The sequence below is a fragment of the Acomys russatus genome, chromosome 32 (assembly GCF_903995435.1).
Source record: "Acomys russatus chromosome 32, mAcoRus1.1, whole genome shotgun sequence".
Lineage (NCBI taxonomy): Eukaryota > Metazoa > Chordata > Mammalia > Rodentia > Muridae > Acomys > Acomys russatus.
In genome coordinates, this window is record NC_067168.1 from 39215868 (window position 1) to 39231338 (window position 15471).

General features: G+C 42.9%; 1 pseudogene; it reads left to right on the top strand.

The window, feature by feature from the left end:
* Positions 1 to 595: 595 nt before the first annotated feature.
* Positions 596 to 674, top strand: LOC127184467 (uncharacterized; annotated as a pseudogene).
* The last annotated feature ends 14797 nt before the right edge of the window (positions 675 to 15471 follow it).

Genomic DNA, 15471 nt, shown 5'->3' on the forward strand with positions numbered 1-15471 from the left:
ACACATATACAAACATTCACACACACTCACATACACATGCACACAGACACATATACACACACATACACACACACATAGAAACATACACACCTGCCCCCTCCATCAGAACATCTGCATCAGAGAAGAAATGTGCCAAGGCCCAACAGAAGTCTCTCTATGCGCCTTAGAAAATGAAGTTATGCAAAAGGAAACTCAAGTCACTGACATTTAATAGCAGTCACACTCCATCGTTGGAGCACACAGAGTTACAAAGCCACATTCAGGGATATTTACACTCATATTTTAACTGCAACACTATTCACAATAACAAAGACATGGAATCAATGAGCAACTAAATAAAGAAAAATGAGCCGGGCAATGGTGGTGCACGCCTTTAATCCCAGCACTCAGGAGGCAGAGGCGTGGATCTTTGTGAGTTCAAGGCCAGCCTGGTCTCCAAAGTGAGTCCAGGACAGTCAAGTCTACACAGAGAAACCCTGTCTCAAAAAAAACAAAAAAGTAAAAGAAAAAGAAAAATGGTGCCTATACGTGCACATAAAGAGAGTGGAGTAATACACACACACGCTGAGAAAGGTTGTTGAGAAAGGTATTGAAGACAGATGTAAAAACAATTCCTCTTTTGCAACCCAGAGCTCATCACTCAGTGTGAGCTTTGGTACATAAGAAGGAAGATGACATACCACACAGATGAGAGTGACGATGGTGCTGATAATGAAGCTTGTCTTAAACACAAGGTTGGGAGTTAAAAATACCTATCTATTGTGAATGAATTTGTCTTCCAATGTGGAATTGGTGTACGGATATACAGATCCAGCATACAGATAGACAGTTCTGCGTTTGGGTGTGATCTGGACTCATTCTGAAGAGACATATGTAATGTCAGCAAGTAAGAAAAAGATCAGTCTTAAAATGGTTGTCAGAAGAAAAAGATTTTTAATTAACTTATTTATTCACTTTACATCCTGATTATAGCCCCCTCTTTCCTCTCCTCCTAGTTCCACCCTCCTTCTCTCTTCCCCATCTGTTCCTGCCCTGTTTCTCAGAGAAGGGAAGTCCCCCGCCCCAGGAGAAACTTTTGAAGGAAAACTATGCCAAAGATCTCCCTTGGAGAACTTTGAAGTTGTTATGAGTATGTCTGTCTTTAATTTGTACAGAGATAAAACAATTATGGGCTGATAGCACAACTGGATAAGGCATCAATCCTTTGAGGAAGGAAAAACCCTAAACTCAGAGACCATGATGGACAGCAAAGAAGTCACCTGTGAAACACAAAAATAAACCCTATTTTACTCATTTTTAACTTATTCATATTTTATTTATCCAAAAGAACAAGTAAAAATAATGGTCCCATAATTTGAAACACATAGTTCCAATCATGTTAAGCGAAGTAAACCAAGCACAGAATACATCAAATATGTATTCTGCCTCACTCAAAAAACTAAAAACCAACAAACATATTCACAAGAGATGAAAATATTTATCATTAGACACTTCGGGGCAGAAGGAAGGAGAGAGAAAACAGAAAAAGGTTACAGTGAGAACCAGGATACAGTTAGATGGGAGGAATAGTTTTAGTGTTTACAATACAGCTGAGTACTATTCATCTATAGGAATTTATGATACATTTCTAAGTAAACAGATAAGAAGCAACTCAAGTTCCCAAACACAGAAATAATAAATATTTGAGAATATGTAAATACTAAATGCTAGGGCTGGAGGGAAGGCTCAGCAGTTAAGAGTACCTGCTGCTCTTGCAGGAGACCTGAGTTTGGTTCCCAACACCAACATGGCAGCTCATAGCCATCCAGTTCCATGGAATATGATGCCCTTTGGGGCCTCTGTAGGCACCAGACAGATATGTAATACACATACAAGCCTCCAGGCAAAACACTCATACACATAAAACAAACCTTTTTTTTTAAGAAAGGCTAATCAATATTATTTGACCATTACAATTTGTATGCACACACCAAACAATTATGGTGTATCAAATAAATATGTTCAAATACTAGTAATCAATTTTTAAAATTTCTTGATAAGAAGAAAAATTCAGAATTCTTTGCAGAAACAGGAACAGGAGACTGTTCAGGTGTCTCGCATGGCAGAGCCAGTGACCAAATGAGGGAAAACTTGCCTCACAGAAAGATGAGGCATCCTGTTAACAGACTGTGTACAACCTGGCAATGTGTTTACAGAGGGACCTTTCAAAGATGAGTTTAGGAGAGAAAAAGAGAAAGTAGCAGAATGTTGTCCATTCCCAAATGCCCTTCATGCAAACTTCAAGTGCTGTTAGCCACAAGACAGAGACAAGAAGGTTTCATGACAGAGAGAGAAACACTATAAAGTCGTAGAATATTTATCACAATGAAGAAATAGAGTCAGAAAACAAAGTGGAAAATATAAACTAAGATAGAGGATGGATGGATGATAGAAGTCAGACAGTGAGTTACTACTTATTAGTTGTTTTTTTCTGCTGCTCTATTAAGATGCCATGGCCAAAACAGCTTAAGAAAGGAAGGGTTTATTTAGGCTTATAGAACCAGAGGGCTAGAGTCCACCACAGAGGCTAAGGCATGGCATGGCAACAGAAGTAGAAAGTAGAGCAGGAAGTGGAGCAAGCCTACAAATCCTCAAAGCCCATGATCTGCCTGTCTCTGCCTCCCAAATGCTGGGATTAAAGGCGTGCGCCATCATGCCCGGTAAGGCTCCACCTCTTAAAGGATCCATAACAACCCCATGCAGCACCACTTGCTGGGGACCAACTGTTCAAATACACGATCCTGTGGGGGACATTCCTCATTCAAACCACCACAGACAGATAGATGGATTAGAGAGATGAACAGATGGATAATACATAGGGAATTTGCCTTCAAAAAATTGAATAATTCACTAATTTCCCTTCCAATTAAGCAACCTTAGAATCCAATAATTATTTCCAAGGGTAATTTATCAATTCTTATTCCAATTTGTCCAATTATGGATTATGTGTCTGTGATGAGTAAGCCATCACCAAGTAACATAATAGAAACTTTTAGCTGAAAGTTAATTTCCAGGTTCAAATGAAATAGAGCGGGGGGGGGGGGGGGGGCATGACGTGTTGCAGGTCCCAATGTGATGAGAAGAATATTCGCAAAGGGTTTACCACTTAAATGCTCAACAGACTTAGTGTCAAAATTAAAATAAGACTGATTCTTTCTATATAAGCATGTTAACCTGCTTTTTTCCAAGTATTTTTATTCTTAATTTTTGAAACTCTAGATCTGGTTTCTTTCTTTTAAAAACTTGACAGCAAGCTGGCGATACATGAATACGCCTACATGAGCTTCCCTTGGAATGTGCAAAGGGATAGAGCAGATTGTGAAATAACCTTGGGTGTGCCAAACACGTGAGGCTGTTTGCTTCTCCGTTTCAAATAACCACCAAGACTTTGTTCAAAACAGAATTTCCGGGAGCGGGGGTAAGGGGGCGGGGGTGGGATACAAGTGGGAACATTGAATAACTCTGCTTTCCCTCACCTAGAATAGGAAAGTTTCAATGTCTTTGTAGTGTGCACATTTTTTAATTTGGTTAAGAAGAGAACATATTCTAACCACGGGCATTAAAAGCTTATGACCATAAAAAAGTATCGTATCCGGCTAATCCAATGAGGCCACGGCAGGGCTCGCATCAGCTGATCCAGAGCCTCCTTTCAAAGAGTTACAGTGGAGACCGGCTTTCTTGCATTTTGTTTTTCTGCTCAACGTCCCACTGAACTCTGCTCTGTCCATATCCACAGATGTTCCTGCAAAGTCACTCCTACCGGGAGCTGCATCCTACCAGATTCCCAGGCACCCCTTCAGAGAGACAACCTCCGCCAGAACCACAGCGGGATCATGTGTGTCTTGTGGCCCCCACACTAAGCGCAGCTTCCTGCTGACTTCCTCCTGAAAACCCCACCTGCTGATACACCAACTGTGATGATGAAACCAGGGAGGGTTTAAGTGCAGGTCTGTAATCCCAACACCAAGGAAGCAGGAAGATTGAGAACTCAAGGTCATCCTCAGATGAACAGCTAGTTTGAGGTCAGTGGGGCTAGAGAGGTGGCTCGGTGGTTAATAGTACTCAGAGAGCAATCATGAGATACAGAGTTCAGATCACAGCACCCACAAAACAATCTGGGCATCTCTGAGCACACCTGTAATGCTGACCAAAGGAAGATGGAGACTGTAGGATTACTGGGCTTTGCTGGCCTCCAGACTTCAGTGATTTGAATGAAAATGGCCCTATAGGCTCATATACTCAAATGTTTGGCCCTCTGCTGGTGGACTGTTTAGGAGGGATGAGGAGGTGTGGCCTTGGAGGAGGGGGTCTGTCCCCTGGGGTAGAATTTGAGGTTTTAAAAATCCACACCAGACCTAGTGTCTGTCTGTCTCCCTCCCCACCCTCCCTTCCTCCCTCCCTCCCTCCCTCTCTCTCTCTCTCTCTCTCTCTCTCTCTCTCTCTCTCTGCCTTTGACTTGCAGATCATTGGCAAGCTGTTACTGCTCCAGCATTGTACCTGTCTGCCACCACACTCCCCACCACGATGATCACGGACTAACGTTTATTCCTTCTCAAGTCTCCGATGGAGTTGAAGACCAGGTAGCTTAGTTTTACAAAGAAGCTTAGTTGTTTAGGGGTTAAGACGGTTTTAGGTCTAGATAGATGTTTTAAGTTGATAATGACAATATGTGATGGAGACTGATTTACATTCAGATTTATGGACGCACCAAGATGGGAAAGATGTTTTCTTCAAGGCTGTCAAGTACAAATAGCCAAGACACTAGGAATATAACAGTTATATAATTCCTGATTGCATCAGTGTTCTTCTTGCTATAGGTAACCTATTTTATATATGTGTAATAATATAAATGTATATGTGAAAAATAAAAAATGTTTAATTAATTTTTTAAAAAGAAAAAAGGAAGAAAACAAAAAGATAGGGCATTGTTAATTGTACTCAGCACCTGAAATAGCTCATTATTTAAGTGAAGGGGTAATGGCAAATCCACATAATTAAATATCAGCTACTAATTATTAATGATTATTTTAAACAAATATTATAAATAATGATTTATTTATATTGAACTACTATCCCACAGAAAAATTCACTAGAATTTTTTTTTAGAATTTAAAAAAAAAAACTTGCTGTGCATTGTATGGCATATATTTATAAGTGAAAAATAAGATTATAAAATAAGAGCTAGAGTAAAATTCACTTGCCCTTTACATCCTCTTAGAAATCTTGAGAGCTGAAATCTTGACAGTCTGGCAGCTAATAAACTCTAGCTCCTAGACGTATGATTATCAAAGCACACCAGCCTAGTCTCACTTCTGTGGCTACAGTAACATACCCTAACAAACGGCAGCTTGGAGGAGAAAGGGGCTGACTTGGTCTACAATTCCATGTTACGGTCCATCTCCTGGGGAAAGTCAAGGCCAGGACTCAAGCATCTAGTCACATCACCTCCAGCCAGCATCAGGGAGAGAAGAGTGTAGGCCACTTAGTGCTCAGCTGGCCTGCTCTTCTTTCACACAGTCCAGGGCCCACAAGCACAGAACAGCATTCCCACAGTGCACTGGGCCTCCCTATGGCATTAACAATCAGGACAGTCCTTCCAGGACATACTCACAGACAGTCCCTTACTGAAGCTCCCTCCACAGCAGGTTCCAGGCTGTGTCAAGCTGATGGTTTCAGACACTTCACATTTAAATCTTTTGCTTATATCGACAGTTGTCCTTACAAAGAACCATACTCATAATTGTCATCGCTAGTATGCAAGTGTGTAAGCATCGCGGCATTCTTGATGGTGTGATCGTTGCTTTAAATTTTTCCAGTCTAGCAGCAACAATAAAATACTTCATGATTTGAATTTGCTTTTGTTTGATCACCAGGAAGGTTGACTTTTCCACATCTTTATTATTAAAAGTATCCAATGTGTTATGAGATTGCTCATCTTTTCCTGTTGACTCATAGGTCCCTTTTTTATTAAAGTTATTAATAGCTGTGTCACACATGTTTTGAATATCTTTTCAAATTTGACATTTGCCCTCTAATTTTTTGTGAGATTTTTATGCTTTTAATCATCATCATCATCATCATCATCATCTCAAAGGGTTGGAGAGCTGGCTGAGCAGTAAAGAACACTTGCTGCTTTTCCAGAGAATTGAAGTTCAGTTCCCAGCACCCTCTTTGAGTGGTACCTGTACTCACATGGACACACACAGATACATGTAAATAAAAGTAAAATATATCTCAGGATGGCTGCAAGACAAAGCAAACTAATGCAGCCCTTTCCCCACCTCCAATCAATAGACCAAAAATGTAAATAATTACATAGTTGACATTAAAAGAAAGACAAAACTTTTTTGGTGCCATAAACAAAAAGGACAGAACAAAGGCAAGTGGCCGTCCTGTGACAGCTCAGAGTCTCAGCAGCCTAAACCCAGGTCCTATGGATCCAGCTGGAACAAATTCCAAGAACAGGAATCAGAACATTTGGTCCACAGAAGATAGGGAGTAAATGCAAAGTGACTGTCCCAAACCAGATCATGGAACACGCATTGCTTTCATAAAAGAGGAAAAGATAGAGCGTGGGCTATAACCTCTGGTTCCTGAAAACACTAAGACAGTTTCCCTTTACCTGAATCTCTGAGTAAGCCAAGATTCTCCCATATGGAAACAAGCAAAAGCCTTATAGTGTGCAGGATGTGGGGCCCACATGTCTAAACACTGGCAGGGATGCAGGGATGCAAGGACAGAAACAATTATAAAACTGTTTTATTGTTTCTGCTTTTGTTTTGTTTTAACTAATTAATTTACTTTATATCCAGATCGCAGCTTTCCCTCCCTCCCTCCTCTCCTCCTAGTCCCTACCCCACCTCCTCACCCCACCCTCCCTTCCTTCTTTTCTCCTAAGGAAATGGGAGGCCTCCCAAAACTTTTAAAGATTCTCAGTATGTAAACATCTCCAAGTTACATGGCTGAATCAAATTAATACCCGCTCTGGAGCAACTCTTCCCCAACCTAGCATCCACAGAGCTCCCAGCATCCACAGAGCTCTCAGCATCCACTGTGCTCCCAGTATCCACAGAGCTCTCAGCATCCACTGTGCTCCCAGCATCAATAGAACTCCCACAGGAAAATAGAAAGAAGGACAAAGGTGAGAGCATGGTTGAGCATGAGCACAGGAGTCCAACTTTAAAGTCCCCTTACATCCATAATCCCCAAATGCAGGAGGTAGTGGCAGAGTTCTGAGTCCCACCTGGGATACCTAGAAAGTCCAACACCTTTTCAGTTATGATTTTGTTAACTTGGATACTACCTCTCTGCCTTTTACTTAGTTTGCCTAAGAGTTTGTCTATCTTGTTGATTTTCTCAAAGAACCAGCTCTTGATTTTTGTTGATTCTTTGTATTGTTCTCTTTGTTTCTAACTTATTATTTTCATCCCTGAGCTTGATTATTTCCTTCCCTCTATGCCTCTTGACTGTGTTTTCATCATTTTGTTCTAGAGATTTCAGAATGGCAATAGATGCCTACTTATTACCCTAAACAAAAGTTAAGTCCAAGTGGAGCAAAGACCTCAACATAAAAACAGATACACTAGTCTAATAGGAGAGGACGTGGGAACCAGGCTTGAGCTCATTGGCACAAGAGACAACTTCCTGAACAGAACACCAACAGCTCAGGCTCTAAGATCAACAATTGATAAATAGGACCTCATGAAACTGAAAAACTTCTGTAAGGCAAAGGACACCGCCAATAAGACAAAATGGCAGCCTACAGACTTGGAAAAGATCTTCACCAACCCTACATCTGACAGAGGGCTAATATCCAAAATATATAAAGAACTCAAGAAATTAAACACCAACAAACAAAATAATCTAATTTAAAAATGGAGTATAGAGCTAAACAAAGAATTCTCAACAGAGGAATATCAAATGACAGAGAAACACTTAAAGAAATATTCAACATCCTTAGTCATCAGGAAAATACAAATAAAAAGACCATTTACATTTTATACCCATCAGAATGTCTAAGATCAAATACTCAAGTGACATCACATGCTGGCAAGGGTGTGGAGCAAGGGGAACACTCCTCCATTGCTGGTGGGAGTGCAAACTTGTACAACCACTGTGGAAATCGATCTAGTGAATTCTCAGAAAATTGGAACTAGTTCTATCAAGATCAAGCTATACCACTCCTGGGCATATACTCAAAAGATGCTCCACCATACCCAAAAACACTTGCTCAATTATGGTCATAGCAGCTTTGTTCATAATAGCCAGAAACTGGAAATAATCCAGATGTCCCACAGCTAAAGAACGGATAAAGAAAATGCAGTACACTTACACAGTGAAATACTACTCAGCTATTAAAAATAAGTACATCATAAAATTTGCAGACAAATAGATAGAACTAGAAATTATTATATTGAGTGAAGTATCCCAGTCCCAGAAAGATACACATGGTCCATACTCATTTATAAGTGGATATTAGCCCTAAAGTACAGGATAGCCCTGCTGCAATCCACAGCGCTGTCAAGTAACAAGGGACCCAAGGGAGGCTGCTTGAATCTCACTCAGAAGGGGAAATAAAATAGATATCTGAAGTAGAAGAAGGTAGGCAACTGGATGAAAGAGGGATAGGGAGGGGCACAAGGGTGGGGATCAGGAGTGGGCACGGGGAAAGGCTAGGAGAAAGAATAGCAAGGGAGGCTTCCAGGACTCTATGAGGATGATGCTAGCTGAGATTTCTATCAGCAAAGGGATATGGAGCCTAAAAGAGGCCACCTCCTACAGCCAAGCTGGACTTCCAGTGGAGGGAGGGGGACACCAACTCACCCACAAAACCTTTGGCCCAAAATTTGTCTTGTCTACAAGCAGTGCAAGGATAAAAATAAAGCAAAGATTCAAGGGAATGGCCAACCAGAGACTGGCCACCTTGAGACCCACACCATGGGAGAGAGGCAAGCCTTGACACTATTAATGATACTCCGTTATGCTTGCAGACAGGAGCCTAGCATAACTGTCTTCTGAGAGGCTTCATCTAGGAGCTGATGGAAACAGATGCAGAGACCCACAGCCAAACAAAAGGTGGAGCTGGTGGAATCTTGTGGAAGAGTGGGAGGAAGAATTGAAGGAGCCAGAGGGGCCAAGGACACCACAAGAAGACCTACAGAGTAAGCTAACCTGGGCCTATGAGGGCACACAAAAACTGAACCACCAACCAAAGAACATGCATGGCCTGTACCTAGACCCCCTACATATATGTAGCAGATGTGCACCTTGGTCTTCATATGGGTCCCCTAACGACTAGAGTGGGGTTGTCTCTGACTGTTGCCTGCCTTTGGATCCCTTTCACATAGCTGGGCTAGCTCGTCTGGCCTTAGTGGAAGAGGATGCACCTAGTCCTGCTGCAACTTGATGTACCAGGGTGAGATGGTACCCATGGGGGTGCCTCCCCTTCTCTGAGGATAAAAGGATGGGGTAATGGGAGCAGGGTGATGGAGTAGAGCTGGGAGGAAAGGAGGGAGGGGGTTGCAACCAAGCTGTAAAGTGAAAAATAATCAATCAATCAATCAATCAAAGCATGTCCAATACCAAGACTGGGGAGATAGCTCCCTAAGTGAAGTGCTTGTCATACAAGAATAAAGATATAAGTTTGGATGCCCAGAGTCCATGTGAAAAATAAGACAACAGTACATCAGTCTGCAATCTTAGTGCTCCCAGGCATGGGCCAGCTTTGCCTGGTGTACACAGAAGCCTCCAAAAGATAGAAAGTGAGGATCCATACCTGAGGCTGTCCTCTGACTTCTACAGAGAGAGAGAGAGAGAGAGAGAGAGAGAGAGAGAGAGAGAGAGAGAGAGAGAAGAAGAAGAAGAAGAAGAAGAAGAAGAAGAAGAAGAAGAAGAAGAGGAAGAAGAGGAAGAAGAGGAGGAGGAGGAGGAGGAGGAAAAGAACGTCCATTCCAACCCAGACTAGGTTATGTCAATTTCAACTTTTCAATCTGACGCAACCTAGAATTACCTGGCAAGAGAGTGTCAGTGAGAGACTGTTCATCTTGGGTTAGCCTGTAGACATGCTTGAGGAAGACGATCTTAAGTTAATTGTTGTGAGACAACCCAGCCCACTCTGGGTGGCACCATTCTCTAGTCAGGGGGTCCTGAACTGCATAGAGGTGGAGAAATCAAACTGAGCACAAGCAAGTCTGTACGTATCCATTTCTCTCTGCGTCTGACGGTGGCTGTGCTGTGACCAGCTGTTTAAAGTTTCTGCCTTGACTTCCCCATTAGGATGGACTGTGCCCTGGCATTCTACAATGAAATAACCTCCTTTCTCCCCCATGTTGCTTTTTTGTCAGGGCATTTTACCACAGCAACAGAAATGAAACTAGGACACATATTGTAAAGCTGTCGCTGTGTGCCAGACACTGATCTAAGTAATTTTGTATGCATTAGTTTAATTGATCGTCACAATGTCTCCCCAGGCAGAGTCCTCTATAGATGAGAACACTGAATCACAGATGATAGCTCTGGACAGTCCCAAGGCCCAAAACAGCAACACAGAATAACCGCAATTTAAACACAGCCAGCCTTGGCTCCTGTGTACAAGCCCCACATTGTTTTTATAACAGCCCAGCTTCAAAATATATGAGACACACATTTACAGAATTGCAAGAAAAAATTTAGCAAATCCAGAATCATAATAGACATTTTATTATGCATGTCTCAGTATCTAATTAGGCAAATAAAAAATTGGTGAAGATATAGAACACAATTAAAACACGTGGTATAATGGCGCTGTGTAAAATCCCATTGCCAACCGTTAGAGACTACACACTCTGTTCAAGCTGCATGAGACACTTACAAAATAGAGCACATAAAAGGTTGCAGAGCAATTTGCCAGAAATCCTGGCGAATGAGAAGCACAGGGGCCATCATCTCTGACCACGGTTTAATTAAATAAGACATCAACAGCAGAAAGGTAACTCACGTATTTGTACATTTTAAAGCATACTTTCAATTGTATTATGAGCCAGAGAACAAGTCATAATAAACACAATAATATCTATTGAGGGGGAGAGGGAAGATGATAAAACAAGATATCAAAAGTCACCAAAGGACAGAAAGGTAGCTTTTCTTCAAGGGTGTGTGCATTAGAAAAAAGAGTTAAAAACTAAGAAGTCAACGCTCAAGTAAAGATGGAAAAGAAGTAACTTGAGCAAATGCAAATATGGGAACTGATAAAGTCAAAGCAGCTAATAAAGTGGGGAAGGTCACCTCCAGTGAGCTATTACTCAAGGGTTCCCTAAAATGAGGCCAGAGGGGAAAAGGAGTGAATGCTGACCCTAAGGCAAGCCTTGGAAAGGGGAGTCTCTGTTTACAGCTGTGTGACCTTCAGCGGGGTTCTTCTTACCCTCTATGGACAGCAGTTTGCCCATAGTTAGCCTCTAAGAGCAACTCAGAAACTCAACAGACCCAAGGTCCCAATCGACAATTTGTTAGCATGAGAATATGTGGACCAAAAAATAAAAAAAAAATCAGGAGAAAGGGCCTCAGGTCATTGTGCAGTAGCTTTACAATATACCAGGAAGTGAGACACATCCACATAGAAAGTCTTCCTTTTGGGGGCTGATTCATCTCATGAATCCCTTGGCTCAGTTCTCAGAAGCACTCACAAAACAAGGTGTCGGGGCAAGATGGTGGATGCCTACATATGATGACGGGCGTGTGGGGGGTGAAGAGTCAAGATACAAAGAACAGACTGTCGTAAAGAGAGAATTCAGAACGACAGAGGAGGAGGAGGAGGGGAAGAGACGGCTGAAAAGTGCAGAGAAACAGATGAGCATCCCAGAAAAGAGTAAGTCATATGCGACTTCAGCCATGTGGTTCCCTGGCTGAGGGAAGGAGAAACAGAAGCCTTATCAGAAGCCAGACCAGGTGGCCCTGGGGAAGTGAATCCGGCACTCGAGTCCAGCTGTGGGGCAGTAGTGGGATGGAGGCCCATTTTGTCACTCTCTGTGGCTCCAAGGACACTGGCCAGGCACCACCGTTAGGAGAAAGCTGTGTTTCAACTCTGACAAGGTAAATAGAGCAATAACAAGTCAGGCAGGCAGCAGCCACACATGGGAAGCATCCGTGTGGAGTGAGAACACCAGGCTCTGCCGAGCTAAAAATCTATAGGTTGGCCAGGGGCTTGGCTGAGGCAGCGAAATGTACAGGGAGGGCGCCCCAATCACAGTCTCTAGGAGCTGATGGCCTCGTCTGAAGATAACTTTGAAGTCTGATGAACCCCAAGCCTGAAGCGATCAGATAGATCAACCCCCAAATCCACCTGTCTGCTGTCTAGTTCACTGCCGTAGAAACTGAGAGGTATGAGGGCGGGGGCTGGGGGGTGGTCACATTTACTCCATGCTGGCCTCACACTCGCTCTGGAGCTAATTTTCCTGTCTCTGCCTTCTGAGTCCTGGGATCCCAGGTGTGTACCACCACGCCTGGTCTGACACTGAGAATTCTGAAGCTCCTCGGCATCCATACAACGCTTAATGAATTTAGTCTATGCCGACACAGGTCTGCCCATACCTATCTCAGCTCTGTTTGTTATCACTCCCGGAGTGTCTAGGAGATGCCGCAGGTTAAACAGGAGCTGCCTCAAGTGGATTAATTGAGGAGTCTCGAGAAGGTTGGAGATACACCAAAGGCCACATACTGCAAAGCTGAGGGTCCCTAGCATAGATCCCTGGTATACAAGAAAAAAAAAAAGCTACTAAAATGAAGATAAGTCTGATGGACTTCTTGCAATGTGCCTATCTCAGGCTCAGCACCAGCATAAATAACTGCAAAAAATACATTTACGAGTTCACTTGATGCCACCACCACAACTCACATCCACCAGGCAGACTCCAGTTTTAATGGCCCAGAAAAACTCTGCCCAACACTTCTACTCCATGCCTTTTATCCCTCTCTTTTGTCAAACGATTGTTAGTCTGGCTTTTAATTTGTGACCCAGCTAGAGTACTCCTGGGTGTGTCCTAAAGAATCTAAGTCACAGTACTACAGAGATATGCCAACAGCCATGTTTACTGTAGCACTATTCACAATAGACAAGAGATAGGCGAATGAGTGGATAGAGAAAATGTGGTACATACACACAGTGGAGTTTGGTTAACTGCAAAGGCAAAGGAAATCACATCACTTGCAGGAAAACGGATGCATTTGGAGGCCATCGTGGTCAGCAAAATAAGTCATCAAAATAAAATAAAAGTGTGTACATGCACGTATGCATGCTTAGAAAACACAGTCTTGGACTAAATGTCGGAGAGTTTAATGTCTTCAAGCAACGCTAGCTATCTTGGCTAACAGACCTCAGCCTTGCTCCTGACCAGGAAGGGAAGAACAGGTGCTACAAAACAACCCCAAGGTTTCCAAGGACCTCACTACACAGATAATGACAGACTGAAGTAAGTGTGTGTGTGCGCACGTGTGTATGTGTGTGCACGCCACGTGTGTGAGTCTCGTCACTAATGGCTCCTGCCCATGATAAGAAGCTTTGTCAGTGAAGGCTGGGAGCAGCACTAATCTATGGTCATAAACATGAGTGTGTAGAAGGCAATTTGACAACATGCCCATTTAGCAAAACAATAATGGTAAGGTTCCCCTCTAGGACCTAGGACCTACCAAGCCGCGAGTTCCAGACCAGGTTCACAGTAACAGGTAAGGGTTCCCTCCTGTGAACTAGGCCTCAAAACAATTCACAGAGTGGTTGGTTACCTCCATAATATTTAGGCCACTATTGTACCAGTGCCACCTTGAATTTTTAAAACAGGGTCTCTCACTGGCCTGGATATGGCCAAACCTAGACTGGACGGCCAGCAAGCTCCAAGGATCTGTTTGTCCCTACTTCCCAAGCACTGGAATTACACACACACACACACACACAGAGAGAGAGAGAGAGAGAGAGAGAGAGAGAGAGAGAGAGAGAGAGAGTTTTCTCACACTTAACCTCTAAGCATTTTATTGATTAACCTATCTTCCTGGATTAAAACTGTTTCTTTGTACCTGTACTCCCTTTGAGCTTGCTCCCTACCCATCTAGCCTTTTCCGCCCCTTTTTACTTACGGTTGGGTACTGTACAGCCCAAAACACCTTCAGATTCCTCAGCGCCATGCATGTTTAAATGCCAGTCTCCAAAGGGCACCTCTGCCAGTGGTTCAGCCACGGTGCAGGAATTTCATTACCTAAATGAAGTACACTCAAAGAAATGTGTGTAGGTTTTTTTTTTTTTTTTTCTTCTTTCTCCACAACTCCATTTGGTATTTCTCCCCCTTCTAATTGAAATTAATTTCCCTTGCTGTTTTGTGTTACAAAACACCTGGATAGGGTTATTATTCGGGAAAGGTAATTATAAAATTAGAAGGATAACCATGATTAGGATTTCTAAATTGCAGGTGGCAACGGCACCCAGCACACACAAAAGGGAAAAGTATTCAAAGATGCAAGCTAAATTCTCCCACAAAGAAACTTCCACCATCCCAGAGAAGCCTCAACTCAGTGGATGCTCACAAAGGACCACTGTTAAAGAGAGTAAGTTGGATATTATGGGTTGCTACCTAGATTCCCCATCAAGACTAAAGAATATTTCCCTACATGCTACAGGCAGATAACTCCCTAGCTGGTAAGTGGGGGTCCCTTGCCCAAGGTCTCACTATGGAATCTAAGGATTTGGTAGTGGTGGGGTATGTGGTTGTGGGGTGGGGTGCGCACACATGGGAAGGTCAGAGGACAACTTTCAGTCCTTGAGTTCTAGGAATAACTTGGGCACCAGGCTTGCATAGCAAGCTCTTTTACCCACTGAGCCATCTCACCTACCCTGCCTTTGCTGAGACCACATCTCAGCCTTATCCTCTGCCCACAGCTGTGTCTTTCCCTCCCTTCCACAGACGTGGATCCCAAGAGTGTTGCAGACAACGCCTCGTAAAAGCTAGGTTCATTTCAGAATCAGCTTTGCAGGAAACATTTCCTGAAATAGACAAGAGAGTTACAGTTCTATTTTAAAAGTTATCCTGATATGCAGGATACCTGCTATTCGACCCCTGTAAAACTGTCACCCAACCCAAAAAGAACTTGTGATCCACAACCCTGTCTTAAGACATCTCCATAGAGCAGGCAGAGGGCAGCATTACAGACAAAGAGAAGGCTGGTCTAAGCTCCAGCTCAAACACCATGTATCTGCCTCTGTCACTCCAGGATGCTACAACAAAATGCCACACACTGGTGGCTTTAAAAGCACAGACTAGTTTCTCATTTCCCATAGGGCTAAGATCCAAATCGATCAAGGAGCCAGCAGATTTGCATCTTGAGGAGGACCTGCTCCCCCTCTCTAACATATCTGTCTTGAGACACATGTCACATGTCTCAAAGAAAGGTCTAAAGTGTCTCTTTCTCTTTTTA